The sequence below is a fragment of the Mustela lutreola genome, chromosome 6 (assembly GCF_030435805.1).
Source record: "Mustela lutreola isolate mMusLut2 chromosome 6, mMusLut2.pri, whole genome shotgun sequence".
NCBI classification, from domain to species: Eukaryota; Metazoa; Chordata; class Mammalia; order Carnivora; family Mustelidae; genus Mustela; species Mustela lutreola.
The window spans coordinates 154,839,771-154,856,970 of NC_081295.1; the positions used below are offsets into that span (position 1 = coordinate 154,839,771).

Here is a 17,200-nt window from a genome sequence, read left to right on the forward strand (position 1 = left end):
TTTACTATTGCAAACTAAAATATTCTTAACGCATAAAAATAAGGATTTGGGCTTTTTTGATAAATATTCTTAATATTTATTCTTACTCAAAGTGGAAGCTCAACTTTACCCCTCAAATGTAGCTCTGCTGGGCTACAGTTTGCCCTCCTGGGAATTTTGCATAGCCTGCACCTTGTCCCCAACCCAAGCACAGGCCACCATGTTCTTGACCTCTAAGACAGGCCAGTACTGAGAAGTGGCAGGTCAATGGCTTGAAAAACAAAGGGAGATCATTTTGCTTCCCATACTGTTTTACATTCCAGTAAATATGCTTCGAATACAGATTCCAGTTCAGATACTTCTGCCTCCCTGTTGTCAGAGATTTCGAACGGGCTACGGGAGTCAGAAGGGAATAGAGGACAACATTTCCTTGACTTCTTTAGCCTAACTGCAAAACAGCTCTTCTCTAGGAATGGGTTTTTTTCCCATTCTCAAAATCACCTCCCAAAGAATTCTGCCTGGACATGCTCTTTGGGACCTTTGGGATTAGTGAAAAGTAGAACGATTGGGAACACAAAGTTCCTTTTGCTCCTTGGACCCCTGCCCCTGCCCTTGCCTAAGTGCAGACAAAATACAGAAACCATAGAGACTGCTTAAAGCTCAATTTCAAACGTCCTCTGTAAGTCCCTAGTGAAAGGGTTGGTGGGAGAGGGGTTAGGGGTTAGTATGCTGCTTGGATTAGCTTAGCAGCAGGCACGTGGAGGCTGGGTCAGTGTCCTGGCTTGAAAGGCAAGAGATTGCGATGCTACCCCTGTGACAGGTTCTGTCCTTGGGGCAGAGAAGGGCTCCTGGGAGGGCATGCTGAAGGCCGTAGGGATCCATGAGCACGGGGAGCTAGTACTCTCTGCTTCCCCTCCTACTTCTGGCACTTTCTTGGCATCTTGGATTTGTTTCATAATCTCCTCCTCTCTTACCACTTGCTCAGTGGCTGCTGTGACACGGAATGACCCTTCTCTTGTACCTGGCATCAAAAGTAGCAGTCACTCCATATTCCTTCTCCCACTTCTGCTTCAGTCCTAAACAGGCTGCAAAGGCAGAGCCGACTGCCGGGCTCAGCCCTCTGTCCAGTCCTTGACAGCCAGGAAGCGAGGACAGAGCCAGCGCCCAGCAGTACTGTCTCAACTCATGTCAGCAAAGGCTCTCTCAGAGATCCCATCTGGGACACAGGAGAAACTGTTTCTATCGTCTGCTCAACTGTGAGGTCTGTAGTTTCTTCATTCAAAACTCTGGGTCCTCCTGCTCATACCCGCGCGACCGCCTTCCCTGCTCTCTTTCCAGTTGTTCTGAAGAAGCCTTGGAAGAACCGCCTTTCAGCTCTCAGTCTTGCCACAGTATCTTCACCCATGTGCCTTCCTCTTGACTCATCAACTTCTGCAGGCCACGGTCCTTCGCTGGGAAGGGACATTTTCCAGTACGAACCCCTTCTGCGTCTGTCTGCCCCTGACATGGATGACTGGCATCTGGAACTGAAACGTCTTTCTTTCTCCTAAAACTTTGCCATAGTTTGTTCATTTTCATTTCTCCAAGCTGGCTCTGAGTCTTGGCTGTGCCCTTTATAGGCCGTGTGACTCTGGACAAGTTTCATAATGTCCCCAAGCCTCGGGTTCCTCTTCAGTCCTCAGTGAGGTGTCTGAGGGTGGCTGGTACGCCATATTCCAATCTAGGGATGTGAAGCAGGATCTTGGGTCACGACAGCAGCTGTGCTGACCCTCCTTTCTGGGAAGCTGCTGAAGCCCCAAGTCTGACCCCTGCAACCAACTCCAGAGCCAACGCCACTCGTTGGCGGCCAATCATCACCAGGTGCTACCACCTCCCCCATGACAACTGGTCCCTGGTTCATGCCTCTTGATCTGGCCCTGATTTGGACCCATGTCATCTCTATACAAGAGTTTTGTTTTGTTTTTTAAAGATTTTATTTATTTGACAGACAGAGATCACGGGCAGGCAGAGAGGCAGGCAGAGAGAGAGGAGGAAGCAGGCTCCCGGTTGAGCAGAGCGCCCGATGCGGGGCTCGATCCCAGGACCCTGAGATCATGACCTGAGCCGAAGGCAGAGGCTTAACCCAGTGAGCCACCCAGGCGCCCCACGTTTTGTTTTTTGTTTTTTGTGTTTTTTTTTTTAATAACAGCTACATTACAAGTATAATTTACACACCATAAACTTTATCCATTTAAAGTGTACAATGTGGTGGTTTTTAGTATTTTCAGAGTAGTCCAATCATCACCGCAATTTTAGGACGTTTTCATCACCCAAACACGGAACCCTGTGCCCATCAGCAGGTACTGCTCTCCTCCCTCTCCCTCAGTCTTAGGCAACCACTAGTCCGGGTTCTGTCCCTGTAGACTGGCTTTCTCCCACATTTCATATGAACGGACTCACACAGGGTGTGTTCCTTTGTGACTGGCGTCTGAGCGTAGCGGTTCCTGCATGTTGTGCTGTAGCGGACGTCAGCCCTTGATTTCTCTGTAATGCCCAGTAGGAGTCCACGGGACAGTTCGTGTTTTTTTGTGGAGGTAAACTGGTGTACGACATGACGTAATCAGGTGTACAGCACTGTAATTCGATATTTGTGGACACTACAACGCGATCACCACCGTGAGGCTAGTCTACCCATCACCATACAGCTGAGCCCCTCCACCCATTCCGCCCGGCCCCCAACCCTCTTCCTTTCTGAAAACCACCGCTCTGTTCTCTGTATCTATGAGTTTGTTTCCCCTTTGTTGGTTCCTTTGTTTCACCTATAAGTGAAATCATACAGAATTTGTCCTTCTCCATCTGAGCATTTTACTTAACGTCGCTGCAATGGTAGATTACCTCTCTTTTTATTAAGGCCGAATTGTATTCTACTGTATTGATACACTACAACTTTCTTCTTTTAATTAATTTATTTGAGAGAGAAAGAGACAGAGAGGGAAAAAGCACACGCAGAGGGAGGGGTAGAGGTAGAGGGAGAAGCAGGCTCCCTGCTAAGTAGGGATCTTAACATGGGGCTCCATCCCAGGACCCTGAGATCATGACCCAAGCTAAAGGGAGACACTCAGCCGACTGAGCCACCCACCCCGGCATCCCAGACACCACATCCTCTCTGTCCATCCACTCGCGGATGGATGCTTGGGACTGCCTCGCTAGCCTGGCTACTGCAAACAAAGCTGCCAAGAACATAGGGTGCATATATCTTTTCCAAGTAGTGCTTTCATATTCTTCAGATAACTCATCTTTCATTTGCCCATTCACCAGCTGATGGATATTTAAGGCTTTTTTCCCTCTGCTTTTTGGCCACAAAGAATGATATTGCTGTGAATATTTATATAAAAGTTTTTGTGGAGACATATGTTTCCAGTTCTCTTCAGGGAGAAATGAATTGACAGCAGTGAAATTACTGGGGCAAATGTTAACTCTATCTTTAACTATTTGAGAAACTGCCAGACCGTTTTCCAAAGTGATGGCACCATTTTACATTCCTACCAGTGGCGTACGGGGACTCCAATTTCTCCACACCCTTGTTATTATCCCTCTTTTTGATTCTAGCTATCCTGGGATATGCGAAGTGGTATTTCATGGTGGTTTTGATTTGCCTTTCCCTAAAGATTGAGGATGTAAGTATCCTTTCATGTGCTGTTGGCCATTTTTCTATTTTCTTTGGAGAAATTTCTTCTTTTTTTATTTTTTTAAAAATTTTATTTATTTATTTATTTGACAGACAGAGATTACAAGTGGACAGAGAGGCAGGCAGAGAGAGGAAGGGAAGCAGACTCCCCACTGAGCAGAGAGCCTGATGTGGGGCTCGATCCCAGGACCCTGGGATCATGATCTGAGCCGAAGGCAGAGGCTTTAACCCACTGAGCCACCCAGGCGCCCCTTAAATTTATTTTTTAATTTAAATTCAATGAATTAACATATAATATATTATTGGTTTCAGAGGTAGAGGTCAGTGATCCGTCTTACATAACACCCAGTACTCATTCCATCACATGCCCTCCCTAATGTCCATACCCAGTTACCCCCTCCCCACACCCTATTCCCCTCCAGCAACCCTCAGTTTGTTTCCTATAATTGACAATCTCTTATGGTTTGTCTCCCTCTCTGGTTTCATCTTGTTTTATTTTTTCCTCTCTTCCTCTATGATCCTCTTTTGTTTCTCAAATTCCACATATCAATGTGATCATATGATAATTATCTTTCTCCGACTTATTTTACTTAGCATAATACCCTCCACGTTCCATCCACCTCATTGTAAATGGCAAGATTTAATTTTTTGATGGCTGAGTAATATTCCATTATTTATATACACCACATCTTTATCTATTCATGTGTCGATGGACATCTGGGCTCTTTCCATAATTTGGCTATTGTTGATAATGCTGCTATGAACATTGGGTAAATTCCTAGCAGTGCAATTGTTGGGTCATACAGTAGCTCTATATTTTTAACTTTTTGAGGAATCTCCACACTATTTTCCAGAGAGGCTGCACCAGCTTGTGTTCCCACCAACAGTGTAGGAAGTTCCCCTTTCTCCACATCCTCGCCAACATCTGTCCTTTCCTCTATTCAGAGATTTTTGCCCATTTTTTTTTAAGTTGGGTTGTCTTTTTATTATTGAGGTACAAGAGTTCATCACTGTACATATAAGCCCCTTATCAGATATATGATTTCAAGTACCTGCTCCCATTCTGTGGGCTCTGTTTCACTTTCTCGGTGCTGTTCTTTGGAGCACAAAAGTTTTAAAGTTTGACGAAGTCCAATTTGTCTACTTATTCTTTTGTCGTTGCTTATGCCTGTGGTGTCTCATCTAAGAAACCACTGAAAGGTTTTTGTGCTGCTGAAATCATGAATCATGAAAACACAGGATGGAGCAGACATCAACGTAAAAATTGAGGTTTTCCATATCAGCTACTATGAGACACAACTGGAGGTTCTCGGTCACAGCTAAATGACTCTTATGACACTGTGCTGGGGGTCTGTGTCAGGTCTCAGTGAGATGAGCCATGTCATATCAGCAATGTGTCCCAGAGGAAGAAAACACTTCTAGCTCAATCTTCTCTATGATTTAGAAGGGCTGTAAAATGCAAAGGATAATCAAAGGAAATAAATTTTTAAAAAGCCATGACTGTAATGTTCTGATGAAATTCAGATAAAAGTCAAGGAGAACTCAGTTAAAATTTAGCTTCGTTAATGATGGAAAAACCACTCAATCATGTTAGAAATGGCTTCTTTGAGTTAGGCTGCTTCAAAGAGTGGGATTTGTGGGATGATGACGGTGGCAACTTGATTAAAAATATCTTCTTCATTTTCCCCATGGAGGGTTTGCATTGAACCATTAGATACACTGTGTAACATTTTTTTAGTTGAAAAGTAGGTACCACCGCAGGTTACATTTTGAATAAGACCACAGTTTATGAAGATTATGTGCTAGCTTCCTCCCTGCATCCAGAGTGCCCCAAGGCTAACCTCCTGACCTCTAGGCAAGGGCTCACCTCCTGGGTTCATTCCAAGTCAGGAAGTGATTACTCAAGTGTAGGCTTATGTAACCTACATATAGGACAATAAAAAAGCCAATGAAGAATTTAACAGCTGTTCTTCACTCTTCTAAAAAGAACCAGAGGATTTTCCCTTAAAATACACCTTGTCTGCACGCACCTTCCTTTGTCTTAGAAAAAGATCTGGTTTTCTCAACATCTCCTCTTGTATTTATAACCAACAAGCATGCTAGACTTTTCAGGACTTCTCAGATATTATGTCCCTTCATTAGTGCTATTAAGTTTATGAGACATGGTCTTGACTTTTGGCCGTATTTATGATACAAAGATTAATATGCACGATACAGGACAAGTCGATGCTTAAACGAGGCAGGCCTGGAAAACGCTCTCTGATACCCCACTGTGTGTCCTAGAAGCAGCAGCACCAGCGACCTGGTCTCCCAATTTCAACCCTATGGGTTTATCACTTAAGACAACTATGATAATAAGGACTAACAAAACCGCACAGTCCAACAGGGCTTAGTCGCAGAGAACCCTCTAGCACATACAGCCTTCCCATCCACAACAGTCACAAGGTTGCTAAACAAAAATGATATAAAAAGGAAAAAGAAACTATGTTTTGAGGCCTTTGCTGGGGCAGGAGGGGTGGGGGAGCAGGAAGTCTTTTAATTTCTCCTCTAGTCTGAGCCTAATTTCCCCGCAGGCTGAGCTGTGGAGCTCAGTACCGGTTTGCAGGCTGGGAGTGCACTGTTTGTTTCCTGAAGGACAGAGCAAGACAGAGGCTTGGAAAACGAGATTAGGCCAGGGTACCAGCATTGTTGCCAAATTGGGGCCATGGTTGAGAATCCAAGGAACATGCTTGTAAGTACTCACACCACACCACAGATTTTATCTTTTACCCACTCCCTTTCTCTCTCTCTAGCTTTTGTTTTTTATTTTCTACTTCTTGTGCTTTATGCCTACCAGTATTACCCGAAGATACTACTTAGCTCACTTGTTTATATGTTGGCTTAAAATATGTGCAAACTGATCTCCAAACAAATCTGCTAATACCACTTGAGAAGAAATTTATTTAGTTTTTCTTTAACCCTGATTCCTACTGACGTTTGCCCCTTGGCTATCATTCCATATGTCACTCCTACAATTCCAGGTGTTATTATGAACTATTCCGTTTGGAGCATATATAAAGTTATAGCGGTTAACTGGAAAAATGTGGCTTCTGACACTTCTGTATCATCACCTTAGAAATAAAACGGTAAAATACTATGAAGAGTTTGCTCCATTTATCCCACTCTATTCTTTTTTTTTTAAAATTACGTTTTTTTTTATAAACCAAGCCTTTTTTTTTTTTAAAGATTTTATTTATTTATTTGACAGAGGGAGATCACAAGTAGGCAGAGAGGCAGGCAGAGAGAGAGAGAGAGGGAAGCAGGACCTCTGCCGAGCAGAGAGCCCGATGCGGGACTCCATCCCAGGACCCCGAGATCATGACCCGAGCCGAAGGCAGCGGCTTAACCCACTGAGCCACCCAGGCGCCCCTATCCCACTCTATTCTTACATACAAAGAACTTAAGGCAAATCTGAGCAGCTACCATATCAAGAAATATGTAGTTTTAGGAGTTTGTTTTTTTTTTTTTTTTTAAGAGTTTACTTATTTACCTGGCAGAGAGAGAGAGAGATCACAAGCAGGCAGAGAGGCAGGCAGAGAGAGGGGGGAAGCAAGCCCCCTGCTGAGCAGAGAGCCTGATGCGGGGCTCAATCCCAGGACCCCTGGGATCATGTATGACCTGAGCCAAAGGCAGAGGCATAACCCACTGAGCCACCCAGGTGCCCCTAGGAGTTCTTTTTCCTTCCTTCTCAGAATACATTTCACTTTCTATTCCACAAAGATCAGGTGTCGAGAAGGAAATGGAAAAGATATATACATGTGTAATAGCTTCTTCCACAGGTAAGGGAACCTTATCTGTATTCACACAACAGACCCTAATTACGGAAGTCCACAAATTCTTTGTCCAGTAATAAAATAATAAATAATGCATGTGTGTGTGGGTGTAAAATTCCACATGCAAATATATACTATGTATAAGCATGGAAGACTAGTACCCTTTTTCATTTGAACAGCGCAATAATGATCTATTTCTGCATAACAAATCACCCCCAGACTTCGTGGTTTAAAACTACAAACATTTATGATCTCATAATTTCTGTGAGTCAGGAATTCAGGAGTACCTTCATTGGGTGATCTGGGCTCAGGGTCACACTTGAGGTTGTTGTCAAGACGCTGGTCAAGGCTGCGATCATCTGAGGACTTGACTCATGAACTGTTGGCAGGAGGCTCAGGTTCTCGCCATGTGGGGTTTTCCACAGGACTTCTTGAGTGCCCTCAGGACATGGGAGTGCCTTGTCCCAGAGTGAGTCATCTCAGAGAGAGAGAGATGAAAGCCACACTATCTTTTATGACCCAAACTTGGAAGTCACCCTCCATGACTCCCACATGGCTCCATAAGTCAGCTTTATTGGGTGGGAAGGAAGTACACACGAATACCCTTGTGTTCAGAGTTGGGGATCACTGGTGCCATCTTGGAGGCTGGCTACTATCAATACCTTTTGTGTTGTGTACGAAACAGATGAGGGAACTTACCAAAGACCTCCAGTTCTACCATAGTTAGGATAGACTAGGCCAAAGGTCAACACACTTTTCCTTAAATAGCAGTAGTAACTACATGCAGCTGGCAGGCTGTATGGTCTCATAATTAGACAATTCAGGAGCAGCGAGAAAGCACCCAGAGGCAAGACATAAGCAAATACGCATGTCTGGGTTCCAATCAAATCTCACCAAAACAGGCAGCGGGCCCACAGGCGGGACTTTACTGACCCTGAACAGCAATAATAATTTATACTCTGTGGTTTAAACCACAAAGATTTATCAGTCACACTATTTCCAAAACAGGTCTGTAGGAAGACTGTTCAGTATGGACTTTAAGAAATTCAGAATTATGGAATACCACATGCTTCCACTGCCACAGAAGCAGAAAACAGGAATATGGCGTCTCCCTCACAGGCTTTGAAGTCTTCCACCTGAAAGTGACATCACTCCCATTCTCATTTCTTTGGTCAAAGCAAGTCACACTGCTCCCCCTAATTTCCCTGGATCAAGGCAGTATGACCACACCATGTGCCCCGCGGAGAGGAAGCTGATATATTTGGTGAACAGCAGAAATTACTATCAGAAACTTGCTCTTTGATTCTTTCTTTCTTTTTTTCATTCTTTCCTTCCTTCCTTTCTTTTTTTTAAAGGTTTATTTATTTGAGAGAGAGAGAGAATGAGTTTGCAGATTGGGGGTGGGGCAGGGGGAGCAGAGGGGGAGAAAGAGAGAAACCCAAGCAGACTCCCACTGAGCACAGAGTCCAAAACAGGGCTCAATGTCACAGCCCTGAGATCACAACCTGAGTCAAAACCAAGAGTTGGACGCTCAACCAACTCTGCTATGCAGGCGCCCCCAGAAGCATATTATTGTTTATTATTTGTTCTTGTTCTACCACTAGACCTCTTTCCTTTTCACCTGAAGATGACACTGTTAGCAATATTATGGAAATTGTAAAACTTATAAAGTCTATTTTTAAGTCAGATTTTGCTATTTTGCTTTTCCCAAACCACTCTTAGGTCAACTGCTTCAGTTCTAGTGGATCTGTCTATTGCCATGGATTTCAGCAGACATTTATGCTTTATAACTTAATTTTTTTTCCTTAGTGGAGAAAAATCAGTATTTCTTTTGCCTGAAGTGGAGCATCTGTAATTCAGCCTTCAATTAAAATATGTGTTTTACAGTTTCCAGCAGAAAGAAATATAAGCTATTAGGTAATTTCTTTCTTGCAAATAGCAGGGAAGTTAACCACTTACAAATACTTACTGAATACCTATTATATATGCATATTGTGCTATGTGTTTTGAAGGACAGAAAAAATAAATTCTTGTCCCCAAAGACTTTTTAATAGTTACCAACATAATAATAAAAAAACATTTGACATGAGAGTGTACAATACTGGACTGAATAATTAAGAGATGAATTGTGAACAATAGGCATTTCATGGATAATAGTACAAGATAAAAGGGAGGCAAATGAAAGATGAATTAAATAGATGGGATTCATCAGGAATATGCTCAAGTTCACTTCAAAAGATGGGAAGAATTTCACTAGGTGAAGGTGGGAGAGAAAGGGAGAGAAGAAGGAAGTTTCTGGATAAAGGAACACATTAGGGGCGCCTGGGTGGCTCAGTGGGTTAAGCCTCTGCCTTCAGCTCAGGTCATGATCTCAGGGTCCTGGGATCGAGCCCTGCATCGGGCTCTCTGCTCTTTGATTCTTGCTGAGCAGAGAGCCTGCTTCCCTTCCTCTCTCTCTGCCTGCCTCTGCCTACTTGTGATCTCTGTCTGTCAAATAAATAAAATCTTAAAAAAAAAAATAAAGGAACACATTAAGCGAAGGCATGAAAGTGGACGTGAGTCTGGCACAGCCATGGGAGAGTAAAGATATCCATCCAAATCCAATGACAGATGCCAACTTAGAGCAGGAAATAATTTAGTCAACACATAGTTCTAAAGGCAGTCATTTGTCTCCCCTCCCTTACAATACACAATTAAAAAGAATAGCAAATAATATTTTTAATGAAAAAAGCTATAACAGCTGGAAGAAATGTGAAAAGGGCAATCAGGAGACAATAGCTTTTATATAATACTGATGGGCTGATGTTGGGGGGTGAGCACAGCAGCCCAGCAAAACCCTCTCTGGCTCCCCACTTTTTTCACTGTAACAGGAAGCCTCCCTGTGTAGCAAGCTCTGCTCATGATCACAGAACTTCCTGTCAGGCTCTTCTGCTTTCTGGGTAATTAGCTAGCAGGAAAACAGCTCTATATGCCATAGTACAGGAAACACATCTAAAAAAATCAGCTTATTTTCTCTTTTTTTAAAATAAAAAACACCCCCACATCACTGGGCACAGGAGGGAAATCAGCTACATAAAAAATAAACAAAACAAAACAGAAGAGCAAACGTGAAGGCTGACCTCACAGCGACCAATCTGAGTAACCGAGAAATAATTTTCCAAACCTCAAATTAATATTTTTGGAGATATTCTAGATACAATACCTAAAGTAAAAACAAGATGCCGTAAATAAGGAACAATTAGGGAACAAGAAAGAGTACTTGGAAATTAAAAATTGGCTTGCTAAACTTTAATTTTTTTCTAGAAAGGTGGAAATACAACATGAGAAAAAAAGAGAAAGACAAAAAGTGGGGAAAAAAATATATATATATAAAAGAACTGGAGGCCTGATCCAAGTCCTCAACACAACCAGTATATGTTTCAGAAAGAGAGCCTGGAGAAAATGCAAGGATAGAAACTATCATAGAAATCATTGAAGAAAATCTACCAAAGCTAAGATACCATGAATCTTCAGATTGAAGGAGGATACTGAAAGATTGGCAGGGTAATATTAGAAGTACCAAGGAAAAAAGAAGATCCGAAGAACACTGAAAGAGGGAAGAAATCAGTCAGCCTCAAAGGAATAAAAATCAAACTAGTAACAGGCTATCTGCAACTATTAGACATCAGAAAACACTAAAAAAATTTTTAAGATATATTAAAACAACTGGATATCCATATAGATGAAAAAGAAGAAACCTGAGCCCTGCCTCAAATCATACATGTAAACTGGAATGAATTCTTGACTAAACATAATAACTATAACAAAAAGATGGATGAAAACATGGGAAAATATCTATCTTCATGACTTGGGGGTAGGAAGAACACTGAAAGCAAAAGCCATAAAAGGATGAATTGATAAATTCATCAGTTTTAAAACTTCTGTTCATCAAAAGATATTGCTAAGAAAATGAGTAGTCAAATGACAGATTGGGGGAAAAAATTTCCAAAATATACTTGACCAAGTTCTAAAATCCATAATATATAAAGAACCCTGCAAGAAAAAATTAAAGAGGGGTACCTGGTGGCTCAGTGGGTCAGCTCAGGTCATGATCCCAGGGTCCTGGGACCGAGTCCTGCATCAGGCTCTCTGCTCAGTGGGGGGCCTGCTTCCTCCTCTCTCTCTGCCTGCCTCTCTGCCTACTTGTGATCTCTCTGTATCAAATAAATATAATATTTTAAAAAGAAAGAAAAAGTAAAAGAGACCTACAATTCAAAAAAGATAATCCATGTTTTCATTTTTTATTTATCTTTAAAGATTTTATTTATTAATTTATTTAGTGTGTGTGTGTGTGAGAGAGAGAGAGAGAGATTGGGGGGAAGAGCAGAGGGAGAGGGAGAGAAAGTAGACTCTGTGGGGCTCAAATTCACAACCTTGATATCATGACTTGAGCCATAACCAAGAGTCTGATGCTTAACCGACTGAGCCACCCAGGTGCCTCAGATAATCTACATTTTTAAATGAGTGAAAGATTTAATTAGATACTACCTAAAGGTAAATAAGCACATCACACATGAAAAACTGCTTGAAATGGTTAGAAATTAGGAACTAAAAACTAAAATCAAAATGAAATGCACAATATGGCTGAAATTGGGAAGACGGACAACAAACGTTGGCAAGGGTTGTGGAGCTACCGGAACTCTCATACTTTGCTGGTGGAACTCTAAAACAGGAGGACTGTTTTGGCAGAAGATCTGAAGGTCCTCATAAAATGAAAGCACTCCGACTTTACAAGTCCACTCCCAGCGATCTGTCCAAGAAAAATGGGAACTATGCCTACCAAAAGATGTGTGCAAGAATGTGTGTAGCAGCTTTCTTCACAATAGCTGAAAACTGGAAACAGTCCCCATGTGTCTGTCAGTAGAAAAATGGATAAGTGGTTGTGCATTCATATAGTGGGATGGATAGAGACTACAACACGGATGAGTATCAAAAACGTGATGCTGAATGAAAGAATCCTTACACGAAAGTGTGACTACTGTATGAGTCCATCTACATGAAAGCATAGTGAATCCATGTTGGAAAAAATCAGAACAATGGTTACCTCTACTGGGAAGGGCCAGGAGGGAAGTTGTCATGTTCTGCACCTTGATATGGGTTTGTCAAAACTCAATGAATGGCACACTTCAAATATTTGCATTTTGTGGTCTATAAATTTTAGCCCAAATGAAAAAAATTGTAAACAAATATTAAACTCTAGGTAATGATATGCATGCATGCTGAAGCGTCTGAGAGTCAAGAGGAGGGACGTCTGTGACTTATTTGGAAATTCTGACAAAATAAGATGGATCAACAGATAAACAGAGGGATGGATAAAAGGATATTTAATAAAGTAAATACAATGTCAATGGTAGAATCTCAATGATTAGATATATGGGCGCTCAATATAGAATTCTTCCAATTTTTCTGCACTTTCAAATTTTTTTCATAATGTAGGGATAAAAGAAAACAATGAAATATTACTTTCAACCTTTTGGAAGAAAATTATAAACCTAGAATTTTACGTACAGCTGAACTATCAAGCTATTGATAAAGCTCTTCTCCGCTTTGCAAGGGATCATGTGTTTTTTTGTGCCTACCCAGAATCTCTTAGGACACTATCCTTTCCTCATCCATGGGGTAGGGCCATCCTACCTCTCAGCTTTAGGGGTGGGCAGGTGAGCCAGGTTTGGCCAAGTAAGCTCACTTCATGCCCTGGGCCACAGGGATTGTTCAGACATGAACCAAGCAAGGTCTGTTAAGAGACTTCCTCAGGGGGTGCCTGGGGGCTCAGTGGGTTGACCCGCTGCCTTCAGCTCAGGTCATGATCTCAGAGTCCCACATCGGGCTCTCTGCTCAGCAGGGAACCTGCTTCCCTCTCTCTCTCTCTCTGCCTGCCTCTTCATCTACTTGTGATTTCTCTCTGTCAAATAAATAAATAAAATCTTAAAAAAAAAAGAGAGAGACTTCCTCAGGTATTTTATTGGAACTGTCAGTACAGTACTTTTATTTCTGCTAGGATCACAGCCTGTGAAGAAGACATGAATGTGGAGAGATGCTGGGACCCATCCTTGCCAGCACGAGATGCCAGCTTGCTTGAGCGTGAAGCTGGTCTGGAAGGAAACAAAGGCAAAGCACAGAGAGGAAGAAACAAGGCAAGAAACAATGACTGTGTTTGAAGTCCTGGATTTATTTTGGATCAAAATTTTCTCTTTCCTTAAATCACGGTGCAGAAAATATCTTTTGTTTATTTATTTATTTATTTATAGATTTTATTTAAATTCAAATTAGTTAACATATAGTGTATTATTAGTTTTTCAGAGGTAGAATTTAGTGATTCATCATAGAACACCCATGCTCATTCTCTCAAGCGCTCTCCTTAATGCCCATCCCCCAGTCACCCCATCCCCCACCCACCGCCCCTCCAGCAACCCTCAGTCTAGTTCCCTACAATTAAGAGTCTCTTATGGTTTGCCTCCTTTTGTATTTTTATCTTAACTTATTTTTTCTTCCCTTCCTTTAGGTTCATCTTTTTTGTTTCTTAAATTTCACATATGAGGGAGATCATATGGTATTTGCCTTTCTCTGACTTATTTCACTTAGCATTATACTCTAGCTCCATCCATGTTGTTGCAAATGGCAAGATTTAATTCTTTTTGGTGGCTGAGTAATAGTCCATTGTATGTGTGCATGTGTGTGTGTGTGTGTGTAGTATATATATAATCTCTATATATATATCACATCTTCTTTATCCATTCATCAGCCCATGGACACCTGCGCTCTTCCCATATTTTGGTTACTGTGTATTTTTTTTTTAATATCTATTTGCTTTGGAGAGAGAGCACACATGCATGAGCAGGGAGAGGGGCAGAGGGAGAGAATATCAAGCAGACTCTTCACTGAGTGCAGAGTCCAAGGCAGGACTGATTCCACCACCACCCATGAAATCATGACCTGAACCAAAACCAAGAGTGAGACATCCAAACAACTGAGCCATCCAGGAGCTCCAAAAATATTAATAATATAGTGAGAAAATTTTATTTTCCCCTTGTCGTGAGTTGAACAGTACCCCCGTAAAATTCATGTCCACGTGGAACCTCAAAATGTGACAGTATTTAAGCATGGGGTCTTGGCAGATAGAACTAGTTAAGGACCTGGAGATGAAGGCATCTTGGATTGAGGGTGGTCCTTCTATGAAGAAGAGAGGACACACACAGAGTCACAGGGAAGAAGGCCATGTGAAGAGGGAGGCAGGGACTAGGGCATTGAAGCTGCAAGACAAGGAATGCCAGGACTGCCAGAGCCACTGGAGGCCAGAAAGAAGGAAGGATTCTTCCCAGAGCCCAGACAGAGCATGGCCCTGCCCATGCTGTGACTTTAGGCTTCCAGAACTGTAGGAAAATAAACTTATGTTGCCTTAAACCACCTACTCTGTTATCACCAGGAAACAAACATACCTCTCAACAAGGAAAAAAAAAATTAGAAACGCTAAGAGCAAAATGTCCAAATGTGAAGCAAACTAAAATGTGGCAAGATTTTTGAGCAATTGGTAGAATGAAAGAAAAGAGGATGTATTTGTGCAGACGTTAAGAGCATAATGTTTTGGGGCACCTGGGTGGCTCAGTCGTTAAGCGTCTGCCTTCAACTCAGGTCATGGTCCCAGTGGCCTAGGATGGAGCCCTGCATCAGGCTCCCTGCTCAGCGGGAAGTCTGCTTCTCCCTCTCCCACTTCCTCCTGCTTGTGTTCCCTCTCTCGCTGTGTCTCTGTCAAATAAATAAAATCTTAAAAAAAAAAAAAAAAAAAAAAAGAGCACAGTGTTTTGAATGGTCCAGGGATGGTTAACAATGGATCTTAGGGGGGGAAAATTCAGTCCCAGCACAATATTTGGCTCTATTGTGGACAAATACTCACATAGTCATAATATTGTAAGGCCTGTGTATTGACATCACACTTTCAGAATAAACCCATAAATATGTAGCTCTTAAACACTGTCACACACAGATTATAAATGTCATCATTCTTGACAATGTGAAGCTAAAGATCTACCTGATAAAAACTATCGTTGGAGCACGTGACTCTTGATCCCAGGGCCATGAGTTTGAGCCCCATGTTGGTATAGAGTTTACTTAAAATAATAATAATAAATTATAAAATTACTATAATTTAAAAAAATTTCTTCTTCTCCTTCTTCTTTTTTTTTTTTTTAAAGTAGGCTCCATGCCCAGTGTGGAGCCCACTGCAGGGCCTGAACTCATGACCCCAAGACCAAGCCCCAAGCTGAGATCAAGAGTCAGACACCCAACCAACGGAACTACCCAGGTGCCCCAAAAAAATTCTTTAAACAAAAGTGAAAAAGCAGAAGGAGAAAGAGAAATGGAAGAGCAAGGGAACTAGTCATCTCATTTTACTTTGTAAGGAATTAAGAAATACTCCCAAATGTTGATAGCAAGCAAAAAAGTTCAGGCCTAAAAATAATTTGTAGCTATATCAAATCTGGGAGGCAGAATGAGGCAAGGTGATACGGGGGCAGTGTTTCTGAGCCTAACTCTTATGTTTCATAAAGAACAGGATGTCTAAATGTATGATAAATGAGTACATGCATGCTGCTTAAAAATGCATGTGTAATATTATTATTTAGAACTATGGAGTACCCAGCAAGACAAGAAAAAAGAGATACGGTGAAGAGTGATTTCCTCGAGCATATTCTAGATCAAGGAAACTACATGAAGCCTACATCTGGGCAATGGGCCTGGGGTTAGGGGAGGAGTTTGTCTGTTTGTTTGTTTCTTTTTTAAAAAAATATTATCATTTCTATTTTTTATGTACCTGAATGGCTTTGATAAAAAGGCCAAAAGAGGATCACCTGAGTGGCTTAGTTGATTGAGCATCTGACTCTTGATTTCGGCTCAGGTCATGATTTTGGGATCCTGAGACCAAGCCATCAAGCCCCACGTCAGGCTCCACACTCAGTGGGGAGTCTGCTTGGGGATGCTTCTCTCTCCCCTTCTCCCTCTGCCCCTCCCCCTGCTCGTGCGCTCTCTCTAGAATAAATAAATAAATCTTTTTTTAAAAATGTGAAATCAAAGGTGAGGTAGATCCGATGATAGATTGCCTTATAAAGACTAGGTGAGGAAATTTATACTAGATTTACGCCTGATGACAGCACTGTGACTGGTAGCAAAGAGAAGGACTTACCATTTCATAGAAAAAGCCCATTAGACCAAACGTCTGGGTAGAAGATGACAGAGGTCAGTACAGAGGACAGTAGCATTTTTTGGCTTGGGGGGCCTGTAATGGTTGGGATCGGTGCCCCTATGTGTGTGTTAAAGTCCTCCATCCAGTACTCCAGATTGTGCCTGCATTTGGAGTAAGGCCCTAAAGGCACAATTAAGGTGAACTGAGGTCACCGGGGTGGCTCTAATCCAGCCTGAGTGGTGCCCTTCTATGAGCAGGGAGAGCACCAGCCTGTGTGTGGACACAGCAAGAAGGCAGCCATCTGCACACCAAGGAGAGGTCTCAGGAGAAACCAAACCTGCCAGCACCTTGATCTTGGATTTCTAGCCCCTAGAACTGTAGGAAGTACATTTCTGTCCTGTAAGCTACCTTCATCCTCTGTTGTTTCTGTGGGGTTTTGCTATGGAAACCCTGTCAAACTAATACAGAGACTAAGAAAATGGCCTTGCCATGACCTAAGGCAGGACGATGGAAAGGAGGAGGGAGTTT

At 42.2% G+C, this 17,200-nt stretch overlaps 1 pseudogene; it reads right to left on the reverse strand.

Annotated features, from left to right (window-relative positions):
• Nucleotides 1-722: 722 nt before the first annotated feature.
• On the reverse strand, nucleotides 723-1,551 carry LOC131834737 (protein numb homolog; annotated as a pseudogene).
• Nucleotides 1,552-17,200: the final 15,649 nt, after the last annotated feature.